Source organism: Myotis nattereri (genome assembly GCF_964212035.1).
Source record: "Myotis nattereri genome assembly, chromosome: 10".
NCBI classification, from domain to species: Eukaryota; Metazoa; Chordata; class Mammalia; order Chiroptera; family Vespertilionidae; genus Myotis; species Myotis nattereri.
In genome coordinates, this window is record NC_138085.1 from 15,489,610 (window position 1) to 15,513,568 (window position 23,959).

Consider the following 23,959-nt stretch of genomic DNA (forward strand, 5'->3'; position numbering starts at 1 on the left):
CACCGCCAGGGTCCCCAGTGCCAACCACTGGACAGGAGGCGCTTCTCACTGGCTCCCCCAAAGGAGGAGAGGCTGGCTCCCCTGCAGCCTCCTCCACGGCCCCGCCATGGCCACGGGAGGTGGCGGCCACAGCAGCTCCAGCCCCAGCACCACACAGTGACTGCAGCCCCGGCTGCCAGGACGAGGCCTCAGCCCCGGACGTTCAGGGCACGTGGCCACCGTGGCCCCTGTCCTGGCAGTGTCAGCTTCTCAGAGCCCGACGGGTCCAGGGCAGGACCACAGGGAGGGGCTCCCTGCCAAGAGCCCACGCAAGTCACCCGACGTGGCTCCCACGCCAACGGGCCCCTGAGAACGTCAGTCATGGGAACAACTTAGAGAGCAGGCGGGTGTCGCCACAGCTGCGTGGGACCAGCAGGTGGAGCTCAGAAGATGAGCGTGGCCGTGGGTGACTGGTCTTTTGGACCCGCAGCCCCTGAGCCTTCAAACTCCTGACGCCCCTTCTGACCACCAGGGCCCCCTCTCCCATCGGCCGGAGGGGCCGGGAGCGACTTTGGAATGAAGAAGTGTTCCCGCTGCTGCTCCCATCTTTCGGTGAGTGACAAGGCTCTGCCGGACCCTAGGGTCACACTCCCACGATGGCTGCACACGTCTGACCCTTCAGAAACTGGTCTCTTTGAACAAATCCACGTTGGCCCGGGGATGCTCACAGTGCAGTCACAAACACACTCCCTGAGGCAGATGCTGTGCCCCTTACAACATGTGTCAGCAACCTGACCTCCATGAAACCGTCCATGTGTGTGCTGCTGTGGGTGAGCAGGTACATGAAGGCACGCTCTCAGGGCTGGGCCCTGTGGTCTGGACTTGACTCCATCTCCAGAAGCCTGGGGCTCCCAGGAGAAGCCCAGACTGGCCTGACGACCAAGAACTCGCGGCCCTGGGTGGACCTTGGAGTCGGGCTCACTGATACGCCAGAGCATTGCCGAGCCAGGCCTGGGCCCCACACTCCTGAGCCCGGGGCCCGAGGCCTTCCAGGCAGGTGGCCTCAGGCTGTGCCTCTCTCCAGCTGGCTCCTGGGCCCCGGACCTGCCCCCGGGTTCACTTTTCTACCATCATGGGCTCTGCCCCGCCTGGCGCAGAGAAGCCCTGCCCGCCCCTCCCAGCAGAGGCCACAGTGTGCAGAGGGGAGCGTGTGCGAGAGGCGGGTACAGCCTGGTCGCTAACGTGGCTGTAGCCCCCGGTGTCCACCATCGAGGATGACACTTTGAGTCTTTGTTTCTGAGTCACTCCCCGGGATAGAAACCCAATTTACTACATTCCATACCCGTGTAGGCACTCATGGAATATATGTGTTTTGAGGTGTCCCCCAAATGGATGTACCACAGGCTGGCTGTCCACCAAATGTACACACACTTTAACAGCTGAGAACTCAATTTTCCCTCCTTTTCAGGGTTAGCGGATTTGATGTAATGGGTGAAGCCAGACTCAGCTTGGAACCAAGAAGATGTATCCTCTGGACTTTGTGATGGGGACACATCCAGGATGAAGTGTCTGGTCCCGAACGGGCCCCAGTCCAGGCATCCAGGGCCGCTGTGGACAGAGGATGCGCAGAAACACGGAACGCAGCGATTCTCGGTGTTTGCGGTTCCATTGCTTCAGCAGCAGCAGCGCCTGGACCACAACTGACGCAGCCATGGAGCCGCACACATCAAGAATCGTTCCTTCGGTTAGGTGTTTGTACGCATATCTCTCAATAACTGCCCTTGATTCCTCGACTGCTGGGTGTTGCGTCCCCTCAACTTTAATTTTTCTGTGTCCCCATAAAAAGTCCTGTGGAGACATGCTCTTCGTTCAAATCTTACCGTCTTCACTGATTTCTTCAAATCTGTTCAAACTGAAAAGAAGTGAAAATTAAGTGCGTTATCAGCTCTTAATGTGTCTACATTTTGGGGGGATACTACATGTACATTCAATGGAGAGAATTTTCCATCACTTGTCTGACCTCTTTGTACCTGTTTTGGGGGACAGCCTGTATTTACATTCAATGGGGACTCATTGTCCATCAGCAGCCCAACCTCTCTTTACCTTTTTGGGGGACAGCCCATATTTACATTCAATGGGGACTCATTGTCCATCAGCAGCCCAACCTCTCTTTACCTTTTTGGGGGACAGCCCATATTTACATCCAATGGGGACTCATTTTCCATCAGCAGCCCTACCTCTTTTTACCTTTTGGGGGGGACAGGCTATATTGACATCAGCTGGCATCAATCTTTCTCTTTAGGAGTCACACCTCTAGTGTGTATATGGCCAGTTTCCTGACACATGGTTTCCGGTTTCCTAAGGTGCTCTCCTGGGATGGGCTTGGCCTGGGGACCGGGGCTCTATAAAGAGGTTTTCCTTTGGCCTTAATGTGCTGACAAAGAACTGGGTGTGCAAATGTGTTCTGTCTCCGAGTGCTGTGACCTGTACTGATTAGCCATTGATTCTGGAATACAAAGATGGGTTTGTAATAAAATGAGTTGGAGTAGAATTGAGTCCTGGATTTCCTCACCGCTCATCACTGGCAGCGATGCCCGAGCTCCGGGCTCCCCGTGTATCCTCTTCCCAGGCCTTGGTGTATTTTAAGTCCCTCTAAGTGGAATCCCATTTTGATTTGGGATTTCTATCACAGCAGGAGCTCAGCTTAAAATGATCCTTGGGGCCGAAACCGGTTTGGCTCAGTGGATAGAGCGTCGGCCTGCGGACTGAAAGGTCCCAGGTTCGATTCCGGTCAAGGGCATATACCTGGGTTGCAGGCACATCCCCAGTGGGAGATGTGCAGGAGGCAGCTGATCGATGTTTCTCTCTCATCGATGTTTCTGACTCTCTATCTCTCTCCCTTCTTCTCTGTAAAAAATCAATAAAATATATTAAAAAAAAAAATGATCCTTGGGTTTTCCAAGGCCACTCAACTAGGAAGAGGCCGAGGAGGGAGGAGGACGACAGGTGAAGATCCCCCCTGACCTGACCTCATGGCAGCCCGTCCAGCTGCCGCCTGCGTGTCCCTCCTCCCTCACCAGCCTCTTCTGTAAGGTGCTTCCTGTGGCCTCCTTTCCCCTTCTTTCCGAGGCCCTGCCCCTGGGGGAGCCGCCCCCTCTGCGAGCTGCCCTCCCCAAAGATGGGAGCCAAACTGAGCGGGTGGACCCCTGCAGGCCGCCTCCCCTCCGCCATTGGCTGTTGCAGGGTCTGAACCTGACCGGTTACCCCTGGGAGCTCTCAGCCTCTGTCCCCTGATTCTCTCCCCTCTGGGACAGCTCTTCAGGGCGCATACTGGCCGGTCCCTGGGTCCCCCCTCATCCTTTCCACAAACACTCATTGAAGCTCCCTGTGTGCTTGCTCCCCGGTTCCACCATGGAGGCAGCCCCCTCCCTGCCCCTCTGCAAGGCTGAGCCACCTGCTCCCCAGCACTGACTGCTCCTGAGCTTCAGGCCTGAGGTCGCTGCCTTAGACCCCCTGCCCAGGCTGCAGGCTTCTCCACTGTCCCTGACTCCTCTGGGCTCCCTGCTTAACCAAGGCCACCAGCTGTCAATCACAGAAGCCAAAACCTGGGGTGCGGGCTGGACCCCTCCTCTCTCCACTTCCCACAGGTGTTCGCTCTCCTGAACCTGGGTGTGGAATGGATCTGGAATGTGCCCGCCCTTCTTAGCTGACTGTTCTCATCCCAGGTCCCCCTGACAGCCCTGTCCCTGGGTCTTGGCAGGGCCTGGCCAACTGGTCTGCCTGCCTCCCACAACTTCTCAGCCCCTGACACCTCTGGCATCCACCCCGCTGACCTACCTTTGTGAACCTCCCTCCCTCAGCTTCCACACTAGCTACACCCATCCTTCTGCGGACTATGTGTTCCATGTGACTCACCGCGGGGTGTACCCCACCCGCTCTCATCCCCCTCCAGCCCCAGACAAGCTGGTCGTACCTACAGCTTTCACTGCCATCTTCCCAGAAGACTCCCAGCACCGCTAGGCCAGGCCTCTCCTGGGAACCGCCTGATCTGTTCCCAGCTTGTAGGTCCCAAAGACACCTCCACCCCACAATGCTCAGGACACCGTTCACGCTCCTCCCCCACCAAAGCCTCTCTGCTCCTCCTCTCATCCCCTCTGTCCCCTTGCCCCAGACCATGCTGGGCATCGCCCTCCCTTCCCCGTGTCCTATCCCTCACTCCCCCAGTTGCTCCCAACTCTGACTTCTCACTCACATACCACCCAACCCAGGGGGTGGTCCTCCCAGGGTTGTGCCATGGGGTCCTATGGCTGAGGGAGCACCCAAACGAGGCCCTCCTGAGCTCCAGGACCCCACCTCTCTGCACTGGCTGGGAGCTGTGTGCTCTGGGGGGTGGTAAACATCCACGTGACTGCTCAGGGCTGAGGTCTGCCTGCAGAGAGGGCGGGGTCACCTGTGGCACCAGAGGGGCTCCCCCTGGGGAGAGCAGGAAAGTGAGAAAATGGGAAAAGGTCAGACACACCTCGGGAAAGAAGCATCCAGCCACATGTTTATCAACCAACCAGAGGAAGAGGAGGGAGTGTGTTTATATGTCCACACACACATACACAAACACAGACACACATAGAGACACACACACATAAACACACACACACACACACACACACACACACGAGAATATAAACATGTAGATACACAGCCCATTGACTCCCTTCGAAAGCTCTTCTTGATTTTTGCCAAACAGGTGAATTTATAGCTACCCTATGCTTGCCCTCAACTGACGGATGAGTGTCATTCCAATGAGAATGTTGGGTGATGCTTGCTGTTATGTAAGCAAGTAAGACAAACTGGAGGTGCCTATGAGATGCTCACTCTTTTGTTCATGATGTGAGTGACTACTCAGTCAGGTAGTGCTTTTCTGAATGCCAGCCCAGTCCCTCAATTCTTATAATGTGTTGACACTGCAAGGCCTACAGAGGTCTTTTTAAAAACCAGAGAGACGATTTACGTGTCATAATATTCACCCAGGGCACACTTTCAGGTTTAATCTTCACTATTAACATTTTCTGCATCACTTTCTCAAGTCTAGAGACCACAGGCACAGAAGAAAACAAATCAAGTCCCGATTTGGTAACACTGGCCAATTCCTAGGGTGCAAATATTTTCACCAGAGGTGATTTCAGGCTGCTGACATGGTGTCCCGACCACGAACCTGGGGATAGATGTATGGTCCACCCTGCTCTATAATATCACCTCCACCCAGGTACGATAGGTCTGAATAACCCCAAGAGTATGGGTAACAGGGAAAAAATTCCAAGTAACCAGTTTTGGATTTTTGTGTTTTTTTAAATCTATTTTTATTGATTTCAGAAAGGAAGGGAGAGAGAGTGAGAGAAAAGAGAAACATCAATGATGAGAAAATCATATATTGGCTGCCTCCTGTACACCCCCCACTGGGGATCAAGCCTGCAATCCAGGCATGTGCCCTTGACTGGGAATTGAACCGTGACCTCCTGTTTCATTGGTTTCTGCTCACCACTGAGCCACGCCAACAAGGCCAAGGGGCAAGTTTTGAGTATTTATAACCTTTCTTTCTTATTATGTTTTTATTGATTTTAGAAAGAGGATTAGGGAGAGAAAGAGAGAGAGAGAGACATTGACCAGTTGCCTCTGCCAACACCCCTACCATGGACTGAACATGCAACCTGGGCCTGAACCCTGACTGGGAATGGAATCGGTGACCTTTGGGAGCACAGGACAATCAATGCCCAACCACCTGAGCGACACCGGCCAGGGTTACCACCTTTGCTTTTAATATAATTTATTGAATCCCAAGTTCATATGAGTTAATTGTTAGCCATGTCTGTGTGTATCACGTGGCCTCTGAAGCCCCTGGACACACCCATGGGCTCTCAGCAGCAGCACAGGCTGCTGCAGCTCAGCCAGGGCCACTGCCTGGTAGGGTGGGCTGAATGGCAGGGGCCTGCGAGGGTGAGAGTGAGCCCTCTGCCAGCGCGTGCACCGAAGAGGACCCGCAGGAGGAGCGGCAGGACCATGGTCACAAGGATGGGAGAAGAGACTGGGAGGCTCCCAGGGTCTGCCCGAATGTTCTCCCCAGGCTCAGGGGGGAAAACAGCTGGGTGTGGCTGGGTGGCTGGCTGGAGGGAGCTGAAGAAGAGGGTTGGGTGACCTTGCAGCCTAGGGTCCCCCGTATCCCTTCCCTTCTCACAGGGTCTCTCTATGCTGACCTTCCACCTACCAGATGGGCACAGATGAAAACCCAGGAAGGAGTCAATGATGGAGGGGGTGTGGCGAACAGGCGCTCACTCTCCATTTGAGTGTGAGCTGGCACAGGAGCAGCTTGGACATTTGCACTTACCTTTTCATTAAAATAGATTCATGCATTTTCCCTAAGCTAGTTCTAGGATGACAGCCTAGGAAACACTGCATGTCCTGCAAACACACACATACCCACTCTCTCTCTCTCTCCCTCCCTCTCTCTCTCTCGTGCACACATGCGTGCACACCAGCACCCTGTCCCAAGCTCTCACCTGTCAGCCTCCGTGTCATTCTTGAACTGTCTTATGTTTGCGACCAGGCCTTTCACCAGGAGCAGAGAAACAGAACTTCCTGTCCACCATCTGCCCTGAGTGCCTGCGGAGGGCGCTGGCATTCATTCACTGAGCAGCTCCTCTGTGCCAGAGCCCTTGTCAGCACTCCTTGGGAATAAATGGATTCACTTCATTTGGTTCCTGTGAAAGGGGGCGACTGACTCCCTCTTCCCAATTAGCACCAGAGAAACCATTGCATGAGAAAGAGTCATGGGCTCCAGGGTGTAAGACAGAAGGGAGACGCTGTAGAGACTTGGGTGGGGGTAGTGAGGGTGCTGAGTACAGGCAGCACTAGAGGAGGTGGGCTCAGACCTAAGAGGAGCTTTGTCACGCCTGCTCTTGAGTCTCCCTCGCACGGCCCTGCACCCTGGTCCTCAGGCCCTCTGGGCAGATATAAACCCAGGTCCACAGGTCAGGGTATAGGATGGGAGGTGCCCAGGGCATCAGGGATGAGCCAGCGCCCCAGGCACCCCTCCTCCTGCTCCTCAGCCCCAGCCTGGAGCCCCTTCCTCTCCTGTGGCTTCTCTCCAGGAGCCCAGGAGGCAGTGACCGGGCAGGTGGGCAGGGACCGGAGCTCTCCACGCTGCCTGTGAGACTCTCAGCCCCGGGATCAGGGAGAGGGCAAGGCTGGTCCTCCTGGTGCTGCAGGGAAAACCTCTCGCAGCTTCAGGTGGAGCCAGCTGTCCTCGGTTCCCGGGCTGGGAGCCCCATCCGCCCACCCATCTCTGCGTCCAAGTCATATGACCTTCTCTCTGCCAGCGAGTCTCATTTCCCTCCACCAGGACACCTGTCACTCAGTGAGGCCCACCCACCCCAGACCCTGAGACCCCTCTGACCTGGAGTCCACAGGCCAAGGCCGTTCTCAACAAGGCCACGGCCACTCTGTCCCATCCGCATGGACCGGGGGCACAGAACACACCACAGAAGAGGCCCCACACGGCACACGGAGGCACGAGGCCCGGGGTTGAGTGGCAACAGCAAGCTGAGTAGAAATTTCCCGTCAATTCTGGCCAATAGGCGCCCAGGCCAAGGGCACATTCCCTGTGGGCATGGTCTCCAAGTCCCTACGCCCACGTGTGCCTACGTGATGCCTGCGAGCAGCAGGGCCCCTCCATGGCGGGGCAGGCGGAGGCGTCTGCACTGGGACCTGCAGGGCTTTGCTGTGGGAGCTAGAGCAGCCCCTGCTGCCCCAGCTCAGAGCACAGAGCTCCCCCAGGAGGCACCTGGCTGCTGACACTTCCCTGTGCTGCCGCCTCCCGCCACGAGGTGGCGCACAACGGGCCCTCGCAGGTACCGCCCACTGCGCGGAAGTCCCGCCCCTCCCGGAAGTCAGCCTGGAGCCTGTGGAGCCAACAACTTGGAGGTGTGGGCACTGTCCGACCTGTGTGGCTGCTGGCAGCGCACGGCCAGGGCAGCCAGGAGGCTTCTGCAGGGAAGATGGCGAGTGGGGGCCGCGGGGCCCTGGGGCGCGGGCTGAGGACCGCCCTGCTCAGGCCCCAGGTCCTCTGGGCAGCGACCCCCGCTCTGCCCGCACCAGTGGCTCCAGGAGGGAGGCGCCTTCCTAGTCGGGGTTTGTGTCTGAGGAAGACGCCCCCTCACCGGCCAGGCCACCCTCCTCCCTGCAGAGGGCGCTGGACCCGGCCACGGCCCCGCCCTATGTGGCCCCGCTCAGGGCTCTGCTCCAGGGCTTCCCGGACCCGCAACCTCCTCAGCCACAGGGTTCGGCTCAGACAGAAGGTCCCGATGGGGAGTGAGAGCCACGGACCCCGACCTCCCGCTGCCGGTCCAGCGTCCACGGAACGCGGCCCAGGTGGTCACTGTGCACTTGGCGCTGCAGCCTTCCCCGCGGCAGGACGGACACCGGCCATGACGCGCTCAGGGACGGCCTTCCGCTCCAAGCCTGTGGCGACAGGGGCGTCCTCGTGGGGCCCAGAGTCTGTCCCAGGGTCTGTCCCGAGCCTGTGGGCCGCCCCCGAGCTGCCCTCGGCTCCTGGATCCATCAGACAGCAGGCCTGCAGAGCTGTGTGCACGTCCCCTCGGAATCACTGCAGGTGCTCCAGTAAGTCCAACACATGAATGCTATTGCTCGTTTGAAAACCTCTACTAAGCTCTATTTTATTTATTTTCATTTTTCATTTCTTTGGCATTTTCTTTCTCTTTTTCTTGAAAAACTATTTAAAATATGTTACATGCCGTAAACAAGATTTCAAGAAAAACAATTTGACCTATAACTAGAGGCCTGGTGCCCAGATTTGTGCACCAGTGGGGTCCCTTGTCCCTCTCACCATCCGGGACCCCTCAGGACATGTCCGAGCCCCGCAGGCCAGAGGAGGGACCCCCACGGGGGCCTCTAGTATGCATAAAAGGTTTTTACTATAAAACCCACAATCCCATCAGGCCTCGCTCTCTATCGGCCACTGGGGCTTACCGTTGCATCGGTGAGTGTGGTTGGGGAGCCGAACAGGTACGAAATGAAAGACTCTTTGCTTTTGCATCGGACTCGCTGGCTCCTTGCTGGGCCATTTGGGAACCTTGAAATCTGGGCACAACACCCACCATATCGTGTTCACGTGCAGGCTCCGTGAAATTCCGGTAAACTCCCCGATCTAAAAAAATTGTGATTGCATGTCCATGGGTTATTTAATTAACCTGAGTTCCTGCATCGCTGACAGCTCATGTGTCTTTAAACCAGCTGAGAGCTGCAGCTATTCCCGGGAAGCGAGTCATTGAAATGTCCTCTGAACGTGAGCAGTCCCTGCTCCTCTCTGTAAGCCCAGTTACCCTGGGACAGGCTCATGGGGGGATTTGTGTGGCCCATTCTGTCTTTCAAATTTCCTGGGTCATCGTGTTACCAGGTTAGTTGATTTCAAAATCTTCCCACTAAAAGGCACAGAATAAGAAAAAGGAAGTGGCCGTTAACGTCGCAGCCTGGGGGTCACTGTTCCAACGTCACACAGCCAGGAACCCGTGAGAGTCCATTTTTAATCACCAGGCCCAGAACAAAGGACTGTGTGACACACAAAACTGCCAGAGAGTAGAACATTTCCAGGGAAACCGACGCTTCCCAGAGGCGGTGGTATCCTGTTAGATCAACAGGCGCCAATGGCAGGTGCCGGCTTAGGGGGCCCTGGGGTTCATGCCCTCAGCTGAGGTCAGGGTGCCACGAAGCTGCGTGTCCTCTTCTTCTTCCAGCCCTGGGTGGGGGGGGGGGGGGCGGAGGAGCGGAGGGGGGCCTTGCCCACGTCCACAGATGTTCTCTGCAGCATCGGTGGGCTGTGGTGTTATTTTATCCAACCAAACCTGTACAGAGGAAAAGGCCTGAACCAGCAGGTGCTGTGTTCCAGTCAGGGCGTCGTCACCACTCACCGCGTCCACGGGACAGAATAACTGATAACAAACACCATGCAGGCAGGGCTCCCCACGCGGCCCTCACCAAGCTAGGCATTCCGAGTATATTGTCCTTTTCTGTTCTTCGTGTCTCCATTCAGCAGTGAGAAAATTAAAGTTCAGAAAAATGGGAGTAATTCTCCCCAGGTCACACCCTAGCGATGCTATGGGAACCGAAGCTGCAGCCCCGCCTGCTCTGCGCCCAGTGTGTCTGAGCTCAGCCCCGTCCTTGAAAAGGCCGAACAGCTTATCTCAGGACCAAATGCGCTCTCCTCTATGAGAAGTCTTGGGAAAATCTCTTAAACGCCCTGCAAACAAAGTGTTGTTGTGAATGACGGTGTTTGTGCTCCAGGCCGCCCGTAGGAAGCTTTTCCTTGCAGCACCTACAGGCTGGCGGCCTCCTGGGCGGCCTGGTGTAATTATCTGCCTCCCTCGTCTTTCTCGGGACTGGCACCCCAAAAGGAGTGGCAGCGCTGGCCCGGATACTTCCCTCTGAGTTCTCTGCGGGCTCCAGAAAGCAGTGGTCAGAGCCCCCATAAGACACTGAGCCCCGGGGAAAACACAGTGCTCCTCCCGGGAGGCTGCCCACGAGTCGGGGAGGGGAGGACTCATGCTCAGGGACAGCCTCTTAGCTGAGGTCCCCTTCCCCAGGGGTGACCTAAGCATGTCTTTTCATTTTACACTGAACTATTTTTTTTTTTTTAATTTAGGTCAGAGCCGAGGAGGGAGCCAGGGAGAGGTGGGGCTGGGGTGGGGGTTGGGGCGGAGCAGGAGGGGATTCCTGAACTGTTTTTTTGTTTCAGATGCATATTATATCATCTGAATACTATCTGTAATAAGAAAAGTGTAATATGCTCATTAGACCAGACGTCCTTCCCGACAACCTTCCGGACGACCTTCCTGATGAAGCCAGGGCTGTGAAGGAAGCCTGGGTCCCAGGTACCAGAGGGAAGCCAGTGCCCGCAGCCGGGGGAAGGAAGGCCTACTCTTGCACAGATTTTGTGCATTGGGCCTCTAGTTATATATAATAATTTGTAACATCCTAACCTTATTATTTCTATTTTTTATCTTTATGTTAATCCGCACCCGAGGATATTTTGTCCATTGATTTTAGAGAGAATGGAAGGGTAAGGGAAGAGGGAGAGAGAAACATCGATGTGAGAGAGACACAGAAATTGGTTGCCTCCCGGACATGCCCCAACCAGGGCTGGGGATCAGTTCTGTAACCCAGTGTACATGCTCTTGACCCGGAATGGAACCGAGACCCTTCTGTGCTCCGGCCGACGCTCTAACCACTGAGCTACACCCGCCAGGGCACTAGTCCTTTTTAAGTCCACTTACGTTACCCCTGTGCTCACACCTCCAGGCACACATTTGCCGGCTTTAATTTGCATGTGTGTGATGACCATCGGGGTCAATACCCTTAGTAAGTACATTTACCATTTCCGTGACATCTTCTGTGAAAGCCCCAGGGTTCTGGTTTCCGGGGTGCCTTCTGGGCCTCAGGAGAATCAGTCTTGGGATTCTATTGCCACATGGTCCTTGGCCCCTCAGGAGGGTGTCGGTGGAATGAAAGGGACACTGACAGGCATCCCCTGTGGCTACACGTTCTGTGAGCGGCGCCCCGAGTGCCAGAGCGGTCAGTGTCCTAACACCCCAAAGGGCCCGAAGGGGAAGGGCCGGGCGTGCGCGCTGCTCGATCCTCGTGCTCCGGGCCTGATCGCCTTCAAAGTCCACACCCAGGAGATTACACCAACTCCCTCGTCTTCCTGATAAAATACAAAGCCCATTCCTTTGCAGTTCAAGTGACGCTTTTGCTTAGCAAAGCCATTGGAAGGAGACTTCTTCAAGGCATGGACACAGCATTGCGCTGGTGGGACAGTGGCACCCCCAATATCTCACTGTAATCCCAGCTGACGTGGCCGCCTCATCAACTCAGTGTCATTCCCTGGGCAGTTCTGGACGCCATGCTGAGATTCCTGAGGCTGGGAGCCCGGGGAGGCCTGCTTTCTGTTAGTAACAGGGAGGTAAAAGGCAAACATTGTTTGTTTCTATCCTGTGACTTAACGTTTCATTTCCAGACACTCCGTTTAGGGAAGAAAAAAAAGGGTGCCCTGGCCGGTGGCTCAGTGGTTAGAGTGGCGGCCTGCGCCCTGCAGGGTGTCAGGTTCACTTCCCAGGCAAGGACACATCCTGGGGTTGCAGGTTCAATCCCCTGCCCTGGTCGGGTTCCATTTGGGAGGCAACCAATTCCTGTGTCTCTCTCACTGAGGTTCTCTCTCTCTCATCCCGCTCCCTCCTTCCCTTCCACTCTCTAAAAAAAATTCAATGGGAAAAATATCCCTGCGTGAGGATTCTTTTAAAAGGAGGGCGGGGGGAACTAGGCGCACTGCGCGACTGTGAGGCTGGGCCTCTTGTCCGCTCCAAAAGCCTCGCGAGGCTTGGGGCAGCGTTCTTTGTGAGGGCGTCACCAGGCCAGGCGCTGGGGTCCGGGTGCCGGGATGGCATCTGGAGCGGCTCGCTGGCTGGTATTGGCGCCTGTCCGCTACGGGGCTCCCTGGAGAGGACCCAGCTTGGCGAAAGATGGAGCTATCTCCGCTGGACGGGGCGGCTCAGGTCAGAGCCTGGTACCATCAAGGTCAGTCATCCTTACTGGCAGTGGTGCCATTTTGCCCAAACCGGTGAAAGTGAGTGTCTGCCTGGAGGCGGGGCAAAGGTGCCGAGGCCAATCGTAGTGGGAAATGTGTGCGGTCGACTTTGATTGATAGGAGCAATGGCCAATCGAATGGCGGCCTTAGACGGGAAGACGGATCCAAAAGTTTTGCGCAGACAAAGGTGCTGATGCCGGGAGGACTGAAGGTTGGGTTCCTTCAGCCTTGCCTCTGAGTCAGGCATCCTGTGACGTTTACAGTGATCATGGGATTCTAAATCTCGTCTCAAGTAAGTTCCTGCTCCCCGAAGGCCGGGCCGCCCGCGTGCAGCTCCTACACACACCGTGCTGCCTCCTCAGCCCCGTGCGTGGCCGCGCAGCACAGTCCAGACACTGCCCAGCATCGGGTTCTGGATGAAGGCGGAGAACACGGAAATTAGAACACCGAGCCAGCATACCCCAGCTGCCCCAAGAGCTGGCGCCTTCAGTGTCCCCTTCCAGAGGGGCAGCACGTGTCCCGGCTCCCCCAGCTCCGGCCTGTGGCAGGGGGAGGCTGGGAGGCCGGGAGGCGTGGCCGGACACAGCTCTCCCATCTCAGGGCTCACAGTGCAACTCGGAGAAAGTGAAGACAAAGTCTGTGGCTGTCCCCCCAACACCCCCCCAAATCATCACATCCCTGGGGTGTGACACACCCAGGAAGGCTGCGAACATCCTGGGCCTCCTGCCCATCCGCCAGGGCTCAGAGGTGGGCACGCCGCCCCCCTTCCACTGCTGCCCCGCCCTGCCCTCCCACCTCCAAGTTCCGGAGGCTCCGGTGGGTGGGGGGATCGTGAGTCTCTGGGACTCACACAAGAACAGACCCAGTTCTTGGCCACGCCACCCCCAAATCCTTTACTCCTGAGCCAAGTTACAGTCCCTTGACTCTCCAGGGGCCCTGGCGCCCTGTGTGTGGTGGTGCCACTCGAAGAAAGGGAAGCCAGGAGTGAGGGGGTGTGGAGCCCTGGAGCCTGAGTTTGCAGGCATAAGGGGAGGCAGGCTGCTGTCCCTGGGGGTTCCTCTGCATGTGCCTCCAGGACGGGGCGGGGGGGGGCGGGGGGGGGCGGCTCTCTTGGTGGGTTTCATAGAAGGACGTTTGTTTCATTGCAGCATTGTTCCGATTCAAGAGGAATCATCTCTAAGGGGAAAGAATGCTGGAAGGGGAATTGAAACTAGGGAGCAGGGACTGTCTGGGAGGCGGGCGTGACCTTCCCAGAGTAACTCCTGTGTGGACCCTAACTCGGTGGTGCCAGGATGGGGAGCTGATTGTTCTGCACCAAGACCTCTCCACACAGGTAACACTGAAACAGGATGCTTAGCCAGCGACGGGGAGGGCGTGTGCATGCGAGTGAGTGAGTGTGTGTGTGTGTGTGTGTGAGAGAGAGAGTGTGTGTGTTCAGAGTGTGTGTGTGTGTGTGCGAGTGCAAGTGAGTGTGTGTGTGTGTGAGAGTGTGTATGTGAGAAAGATGTGTGTGTGAGAGAGTGTGTGTGTTGAGTGTGTGTGCGTGTGTGTGCGAGAGTGTGTGTGCGAGAGTGTGTGTGCGAGTGAGTGTGTGTGTGTGAGCTAGTGAGTGTGTGTGTGTGAGTGAGTGTGTCTGTGTGTGTGTGAGAGTGAGTGTGTACGAGTTTGTGTGTGAGAGTGTGAGAGTGTGTGTGTGTGTGCGCGAGTGTGTGAGTGTGTGTGTGTTTGAGTGTGTGTGTGAGAGAGAGTGTGTGAGAGTGAGTGTGTGTGTGTGTGAGTGTGTGAGAGTGTGTGTGTGTGTGAGTGTGTGAGAGTGAGTGTGTGTGTGTGTGTGTGTGTGTGTGTGTGTGTGTGCTGCAACAGAGAGAGAAACAGACCAACACAGGGACTCAGAGGAAGACACACAAAGAGACAGAGCGAGGGGCAGAGAGCGACGAGGAAGGACACACAGACAGAGGTCAGAGACAGAGACACAGAAACCGGGTTTCGGCTAAGCTGCTCGAAGCCCCACCACAACCACAGTGTGAGGACTGAGGTAGTCTGCCCGCCACGCTGCTGTCTCTGTTGGCATTGCTGTCCTTCACCTCAGGGAACGACAAGGGACCTGCCTCCTGATGGGCGTGTGGCGGAGTTGCCCTTGAGTCCCAGGCGGCTTTTCAGGGAGCCATCCGCACGCCCTTGGTCCTGCCGGTGGGTCCGCACGGGTCGCACCAGCTGGGAACCACGGAAGGCCTTGGGCTGCCCACCCCCAAAAACAGCCTCTTGAAGACATCCCACTTAAGCGCCTCCAGCCACAGACAGAAGCATCTGCTGTCTTTTATCCCAGTAACAAACAGCAGCACTGGGCGTGGGGCAGTACGTCAGCTCTCCAAGACCATTTTCCGCTCGGCAGCCACGGTCTCTGACATCGCAAGCGGCACTGGGGTCGAGGTGGACAGAGGGAAGCAGAGAAAACAGAGCGGAGAAGAAACCGAAAAACATATCTTCTCTTCCAGTATTTTCCGTAGTCCACTGCTCCCAGGTACCAGCTGTGTGATTCCAGCAAATTGTTTCAACTTTTCCCCATTAATTTCCTTGGGCAGCACCACCTGGGTGGCTGAGGGTTCAGTGGATCTACTGGACCTGTCCCCTCCTTCCTCTGTCCCTTCAGCCTCTGTCCCCTCCCTCCTCTGTCCCATCAGCCTCTGTCCCCTCCCTCCTCTGTTTCCTCCATCCTCTGTCCCATCAGTCTCTGTTACCTCCCTTCTCTGTCCCACCAACCTCAGTCCCATCAGCCTCTCTTTCATCAGTCTCTGTCCCATCAGCCTCTGTCCCATCAGCCTCTGTCCCCTCCCTCCACTGTCCCTTCAGCCTCTGACCCCTCCCTCCTCTGTCCCATCAGCCTCTGTCCCCTCCCTCCTCTGTCTCCTCCCTCCTCTGTGCTATCAGCCTCTGTCCCCTCTCTCCTCTTTCCCATCTGTACCTGTCCCATCAGCCTCTGTTTCATCAGGCTCTGTACACACCTTTCTCTGTACCATCAGCCTCTGTCCCCTCTCTTCTCTGTGCCATCAACCTCAGTCCCATCAGCCTCTGTCCCCTTCCTCCTCTGTCCCATCAGCATTTCTCCATTCAGTCTTTCTCCTCCCTCCTCTGTCCCTTCATACTCTGTCCCCTCTCTCCTCCTCTGTCCCATCAGCCTCTTTAATCTCCCTCGTCCACTGTACCATCTGCCTCTGTCTCCTCCCTCTTCTGTCCCATCAGCCTCTGTCCCATCAGCTGTGTACCCTCTCTTCCTCTGTCCCATCATCCTCTGTCCACTAACTCCTCTTTCCCATCAGCCGCTATCCCCTACCTCCTTCTCTGTCCTATCAACCTATGTCCCCTCCTCCTCTGTCCAGTCAGCCTTTGTTTCCTCCCTCCTCCTCTGTCCCATCAGCCTCTGTCCTCTCTCTCCAACTCTTTCCCATCTGCCTATGTCCCATCAGCCTCTCTCTCCTCCCCCCTCTTTCCCATCAGCCTCTGTCCACTCCCTCCTCTGTCCCATCAGCCTCTGTAATATCCCTCATCCTCTGTCCCATCAGCCTCTGTTTCATCAGCCTCTGTGCACACCTTTCTCTCCCATCAGCCTCTGTCCCCTTTCTCCTCTGCCCCATCAGCCTCTGTCCCCTCCCTCCTCTGTCCCAACAACCACTGTGTCCTCCCTCCTCTGTCTCTTCATCCTCTCTCACTCCCTCATCCTCTGTCCCATCAGCCTCTGTACCCTACCTTCCTCTGTCCCATCATCCTCTGTCCTATCAACCTCTGTCCCACTGGTTTCTATCCCAACAACCTCAATCCCATCAGGCTCTGTCCCATCAGACTCTTCCCCCTCCTTCCTCAGTCCCATCAGCCTCTGTTTTATCAGGCACTGTCCCTTCAGCCTCCGTCTCCATCCCCTCTGTCCCAGCAACCACAGTCCCCTCCGTCCTATGTCCCTTCAGCCTCTATGCCCTCCCTCCTCCTCTGTCTCATCATCCTCTGTCCTACAAACCTCTGTCCCACTGGTTTCTATCCCAACAACCTCAATCCCATCAGGCTCTGACACATTAGCCTCTGTCCCCTCCTTCCTCTGTCCCATCAGCATCTGTTCCATCAGGCACTGTCCCTTTGCCTCCGTCTCCATCACTTCTGTCCCAGCAACCACTGTCCCCTCCGTCCTATGTCCCCTCAGCCTCTATGCCCTACCTCCTCCTTTGTCCCATCAGCCTCTGTCCCCGCCCTCCTCTGTCCCATCAGTCTCTGTCCCCTCCCTCCTCTGTTACCTCCATCATCTGTCCCATCAGCCTCTGTGACCTCCCTTCTATGTCCCAACAACCTCAGTCCCATCAGCCTCTGTCCCATCTCACATCTGTCTCATCAGCCTCTTTTTCATCACCTTCTGTCCCTTCAGCCTCTGTCCCCTCCCTCCTCTGTTCCTTCAGCCTCTGGGTCCTCCCTCCTCTATCCCATCAGCCTCAGTCCCCTCCCTCCACTGTCCCATCAGCCTCTGTCCCCTTCCTCCTATGTCCCATCAGCCTCTATTCCATCCCTCCACTGTCCCATCACCCTCTGTCCCCTTCCTCCTCTGTCCCATCAGCCTCGATTCACTCCCTCCACTGTCCCATCAACCTCTGTCCCCTCTCTCCACCTCTTTGCCATCAGCCTCTGTCATCTCCCTCCTCTGTCCCATCAGCCTATGTCCCATCAGCCTCTGTACCCTCCCTTCCTCTGTCCCATTATCCTCTGTCCACTCACTTATCTGTCCCATCAGGCTCTGTCCTATCAGCCTCTGTCCCACTGGTTTCTATCCCAACAGCCTCAATCCCATCAGCCTCTGTCCCATAGCTTCTGTCCCCTCACTCCTCCTCTGTCCCATCAGCTTCTGTCCCCTCCCTCCTCTGTCCCATAAGCCTCTGTTACCTCCCTCCTCTGTCCCATAAGCCTCTGTTACCTCCCTCCTCTGTCCCATAAGCCTCTGTTACCTCCCTCCTCTGTCCCATCAGCCTCAATCCCATTAGGCTCTGTTCCCTCCCTTCTCTGTCCCATCAGACTCTGTCCTACCAGCCTCTGTCCCCTCCCTCCTCTGTCCCACCAGCCTCTTTCCTCCAACCTCTGTGCCATCAGCCTCTGTCCCCTCCCTTCTCTGTCCCATCAGCCTCTGTCCCCTCCCTCCTCTTTCCCATCAGCCTCTGTTCCCTCCCTCCACTGTCCCATCAGCCACTGTCCCCTTCCTCCTCCTCTGTCCAATCAGCCTCTGTCCTTTCCCTTCTCGATCTCATCAGCCTCTGTCCCATCCCTTATCTGCCCCCTCTCTCCTTTGTCCCTTCCCACCTCTCTCCCCTCCCTCCTCTGCCCCACCAGCCTCTTTCCCCTCCCTCCTCGGTCCCAACAACCACTGTGTCCTCCCTCCTCTGTCTCTTCATCCTCTCTCCCTCCCTTATTTTTTGTCCTATCAGCCTCTGTCCAGTCCATCCTCTGTTCCATCAGTCGCTGTCCCATCCCTCCTCCTCTGTCCCATCAGCCTCTGTTCCCTCCGGCCTGCCCTTTCCCATCAGACTCTGTCCCCTACCTCCTCTGACCCTTCAGCCTCTGTCTGCTCCTTCCTCTGTCCCATAAGCCTCTGTCACCTCTGTCGTTTCTCCCATCAGCCTCTGTCTCCTCCCTCCTCTGTCCCATCAGCCTCTGTTTCATCAGCCTCTGTGCACACCTTTCTCTCCCATCAGCCTCTGTTCCCTTTCTCCTCTGTTATATCAGCCACGGTCCACTTCCTCCTCTGCCCCATCATCCTCTGTCCACTCCCTCCTCTGTACCATCAGCCTCTATCCCCTACCTCCTTCTCTGATCCATCAGCCTCTGTCCAGTCCCTACTCTGTCCCATCTGCCTCTGTCCCCTCCCTCCTCATCTGTCCCATCAGCCTCTGTCCCCTCCTTTCTCTGTCCCATCAGCCTCTGTCCCCTCCCTCCTCTTTCCCATCATCCTCTGTCCATTCAGCCTCTTTCTCCTCCCTCCTCTAACCCATCAGCCTCTGTCCCCTCCATCCTCCTTCCCATCATCCTCTGTCCCATCAGCCTCTGTACCCTCCCTTCCTCTGTCCCATCATCCTCTGTCCTACCAACCTCTGTCCCACTGGTTTCTATCCCGACAGCCTCAATCCCATCAGTCTCTGGCCCATGAGCCTCGTCCCCTCCCTGCTCTGTCCCACCAGCCTCTGTATCCTCCCTCCTCTGTAAAAGCAGCCACTGTTGCCTCCGTCATCTGTCCCATCAGCCTCTCTCCCCTACTTCCTCCTCTGTCCCATCACCCTCTGTCCCCTCCCTCCTCTTTCCCATCAGTCTCTGCCCCCTCCCTCCTCTGTCCCATCACCCTCTGTCTCCTCCCTCTTCTGCCCCATCAGCCTCTGTCTCCTCCCTCCTCTGTCCCGTCAGCCTCTATCCCAGGGTTGTGCATACCTTTTTACTCCATAGAAACAATGGGTTCTTAAACTGGTTGGAGGAGAGATCAAAAGCATGGATGGAGTGTTTGTGTGAACTAATATAAATTCAAAGTAAACATCATTACATCAAAGGGAACGGTCTTTTTTTTCAATAGTGTTATTCATTTCAAAGGGGCCATATCCAGCCCGCAGGCTGTAGTTTGACTACAGTTGCTCCATCACCTACTTCCTCCTCTGTCCATCAGCCTCTGTCCCCTCCCTCCTATGTCCCATCAGCCTATGTCCCATTAGCCTCTGTACCCTCCCTTCCTCTGTCCCATCATCCACTGTCCACACCCTCCTCTGTCTCATCAGCCTCTATCTCCTACATCCTCCTCTGACCCATCAACCTCTCTCCCCTCCCTCCTCTGTCCCATCAGCCTATGTCTCCTCCCTCCTCCTCTGTACCCTCTCTTCCTCTGTCCCATCATCCGCTCTCAACTCCCTCCTCTGTCCCATCAGCCTCTATCCCCTACCTCCTTCTCTGATCCATCTCCTTCTGTCCCCTCCCTCCTCGTCTGTCCCATCAGCCTCTGTCCCCTCCCTCCTCTGTCCCATCAGCCTCTGTCCCCTCCCTCCTCTTTCCCATCATCCTCTGTCCATTCAGCCTCTTTCTCCTCCCTCCTTTAACCCATCAGCCTCTGTACCCTCCCTTCCTCTGTCCCATCATCCTCTGTCCTACCAACCTCTGTCCCACTGGTTTCTATCCCAACAGCCTCAATCCCATCAGCCTCTGGCCCGTGAGCCTCTGTCCCCTCCCTCCTCTGTCCATCAGCCACTGTTCCATCAGCCACTGTCCCATCAGCCTCTGTCCCCTCCCTTCCCTGTCCCATCAGTATCTGCCCCCTCCCTTCTGTGTCCCATCAGCCTCTGTCCCATGAACCTCTGTAACCTCACTTCCTCTGTCCCATCATCATCTGTCCACTCCCTCCTCTGTCCCATCAGCCTCTATCCCCTACCTCCTTCTCTGATCCATCAGCCTCTGTCCAATCCCTACTCTGTCCCATCTGCCTCTGTCCCCACCTTCCTCGTCTGTCCCATCAGCCTCTGTCCCCTCCCTTCTCTGTCCCATCAGTCTCTGTCCCCTCCCTCCTCTTTCCCATCATCCTCTGTCCATTCAGCCTCTTTCTCCTCCCTCCTCTAACCCATCAGCCTCTGTCCCCTCCATCCTCCTTCCCATCATCCTCTGTCCCATCAGCCTCTGTACCCTCCCTTCCTCTGTCCCATCATCATCTGTCCTACCAACCTCTGTCCCACTGGTTTCTATCCCAACAGCCTCTGTATCCTCCCTCCTCTGTAAAAGCAGCCACTGTACCCTTCGTCGTCTGTCCCATCAGCCTCTCTCCCCTAACCCCTCCTCTGTCCCATCAGCCTCTGTCCCCTCCCTCCTATCTCCCATCAGCCTCTGTCCCCTCTCTCCACCTCTTTCCCTTCAGCCTATGTCCATTAAGTCTCTTTCTCCTCCCTCCTCTATCCCATCTCCCTCTGTCCACTCCCTCCTCTGTCCCATCAGCCTCTGTTTCATCAGCCTCTGAGCACACCTTTCTCTCCCATCAGCCTCTCTCCCCATTGTCTTCTGTCCCATCAGCCACTGTCCCCTTCCTCCTCTGTCTCAACAGCCTATGCCTCCTCTCTCCTCTGAACCATCAGCCTCTACCCCCTCACTCCTCTGTCCCATCAGCCAGTGACTCCTCCCTCCTCTGTCCATCAACCTCTGTTTCTTCCCTCCTCTGTCCCATCAGCCTCTATTCCCTCCCTCCACAGTCCCATCAGCCTCTGTCCCCTCCCTCTTCTGTACCATCAGCTTCTGTCTCCTCACTCCACTGTCCCATTAGCCTCTGTCCCCTCTCTCCTCTTTCCCATCTGTACCTGTCCCATCAGCCTCTGTTTTCATCAGGCTCTGTACACACCTTTCTCTGTGCCATCAACCTCAGTCCCATCAGCCTCTGTCCCCTTCCTCCTCTGTCCCATCAGCATTTCTCCATTCAGTCTTTCTCCTCCCTCCTCTGTCCCTTCATACTCTGTCCCCTCTCTCCTCCTCTGTCCCATCAGCCTCTTTAATCTCCCTCGTCCTCTGTACCATCTGCCTCTGTCTCCTCCCTCTTCTGTCCCATCAGCCTCTGTCCCATCAGCTGTGTACCCTCTCTTCCTCTGTCCCATCATCCTCTGTCCACTAACTCCTCTTTCCCATCAGCCGCTATCCCCTACCTCCTTCTCTGTCCTATCAACCTATGTCCCCTCCTCCTCTGTCCAGTCAGCCTTTGTCTCCTCCCTCCTCCTCTGTCCCATCAGCCTCTGTCCTCTCTCTCCAACTCTTTCCCATCTGCCTATGTCCCATCAGCCTCTCTCTCCTCCCCCCTCTTTCCCATCAGCCTCTGTTCCCTCCCTCCTCTGTCCCATCAGCCTCTGTCCATTCAGTCTCTTTCTCCTCCATCCTCTATCACATCAGCCGCTGTCCACTCCCTCCTCTGTCCCATCAGGCTCTGGTCCTTACTCCTCCTCTGTCCCATCAGCATCTGTCACTTCCCTCTGTCCCATCAGCCCCTGTCCTATCCTTCCTCCTCTGTCCCATCAGTCTCTGTCCCCTTCCTCCTCTGTCCGGTCAGCCTCTATCTCCTCCCTCCTCTGTCCCATAAACCTCTGTCCATTCAGCTCTGTCTCCTCCCTCCTCTGTCCCATCAGCATCTCTCTCATCCCTCCTCTGTACCCTCCCTCCATTCTCAGCTCCATCTTCTGTCGAACAGCCTCTGTCCCATCAGCCTCTGTCCCCTCTCTCCTCTGTCCCGTCAGCATCTGTCCCATCAGCCTCTGTTTCATCAGCCTCTGTGCACACCTTTCTCTCCCATCAGCCTCTGTCCCCTCTCGCCTCTATGAAATCAGCCTCAGTCCCATCAGCCTCTGTCTCCTTTCTCCTCTGTCCCATCAGCCACTGGTCCCTCCCTCCTCTGTTCCATAAGCCTCTGTCCCTTCCCGCCTCTCTCCCATCAGCCACTCTCCCCTTCCTCTTCTGTCCCATCCGCCTATGTCTCCTCTATCCTCTGTCCCATCAGCCTCTGTCACTTCCCTCCTCTGTCCCAGCAGTCTCTGTCCCATCCTTCTTCCAATGTCACATCAGTCTCTGTCCCCTTGCTCCTCTATCCCGTCAGCCTCTATCTCCTCCCTCCTCTGCCCCATCAGTCCTTTTCCTGGGGAGAAATGCCTGGTGCGTTGGCCAATGCCCTGGGTAGCTGTGCCAGCCCAGCGTGTCTGCATCTAACGTGTAGGTAGAAAAGATGAGAGAAAGAGGGGTACAGAGAGTAGGATGGAGATAACACAGGGCCGGGGGCTGCATGAAGGGGGGAGGAAGAGGCGTCCGTGGTGAGCGGAGGCATCTCAGAAGGAGGCTATGATGCCCCAGTTCCCTCAGCCACTGCGCTCACCGCATGGGGAGAACACTTGGGGAGGGAGATCTCGCTTTCCCTCCTGTGCTCTGCACTTAGAATGGCTTGGAGAACAGAGAGGGGCTCATCCCCTGACACAGCTGTGTGTCTGCACCACGTGACACGGTGAAGGTCACTTGGTCCCAAACAGCTTACACTTTCTCCGTATTCGCCCTGTACTCACGCTGATGTACTAGCCTGCCCCAGGTTCAGTGCTTTATAATGGTGCGCATAAACCTGCAGTTCGCATGGGGCCACAGGCTGGGTCATCTCTCCTCCTGGGCATCCGCTGGGCAGCGCGGAGGCCAGGCCTGACACGCCTGGCGGTCAGCTGAGACCTGGCTGGGCCTGTGGCTGAAACACACTGTGCAACCTCCACCTGGGGCCGGACTCCCTGGTGACAAGGTGGCGGCTGGATCCCAAGGGTGAGTTTCCCGCCTGTGCCTCAGCCCGGCACAGAGGCCCTCGCACTTCCTACTCAGGGGCGCCGCCAGAAAGCTGCCTGGTTCCAAGGAAATGAGTTCCATTGAGATGAGGAACGCCAGGTTTTCATAAAGCATTTGGGACCACAAATAATGCACGTTCATGTGTGCGGGCCAAGGCTTGGCTGGGCCTTCTCTCTGCCATGTACGCTTTGAGGACGGGCCTATTCAATATGCACTGTTAACTAAACCACACTCTGTCCTGAAGTTCAGGCGTGGGCCTGCTGGAAGGTCACATTCAGTGAGGACGGCCGTGTTCACGTGCGGAGGGCAGTCCTCCTCCCTCCGCTTCCCACGAGCTCACATGTGAGAGCTACTCAGAGTTCACGGGTCAGGTCCGTGGGGCCCGTGTTTAAATGGTCTGATTTCTCACTGCCTATCACCAAACTGTCTACCGTTTCCCCTCGAATATCCCTGCTGGCTGCTTTCCCAACCCTCCTTGGAAGAGATGCCTGAATAGAAAAGAGCAAATTGGTGCTGGCTGCCTCTAAGAGACAGAAATCAAGTGGTTTAAGCACGCATAGCTGGAACAGACAGGAAGCGTGGCTGCCCGTCTGTGCCAACGCTGGTGAGTGACAGCAAGTGTGGCCTGGGAACCTGTGAGCATTCGCAGTGAAGCCGGTCATTGAACGGGGAGGCCCTGCGGATCGAGCACCATCCTTTCATTAGGTGCTTCTTCCACTGAAATGTTAACAGGCCGCCGGCTGCCTGTGGTTTAGTTCATTGCCGAACATTGCAAACTTGAGGAGACATTAGTTAAGAAGCTCAACTTATTCTAAGACTTGACCGAGCTATTTAAGCTCTTGAGAGAAATCCACACACAATAGGCATCTCATTCGAAAGTACTGGAGAGAACAGGGCGTGGACACACCTCCATGGAGTGGAATGGGGTGAGACACGTAGCCGAGGGGCAGGGTGTGACAGAGGGCCAGACCCCAAGCCTGTTCACACTCCTCCAGCAGGGCT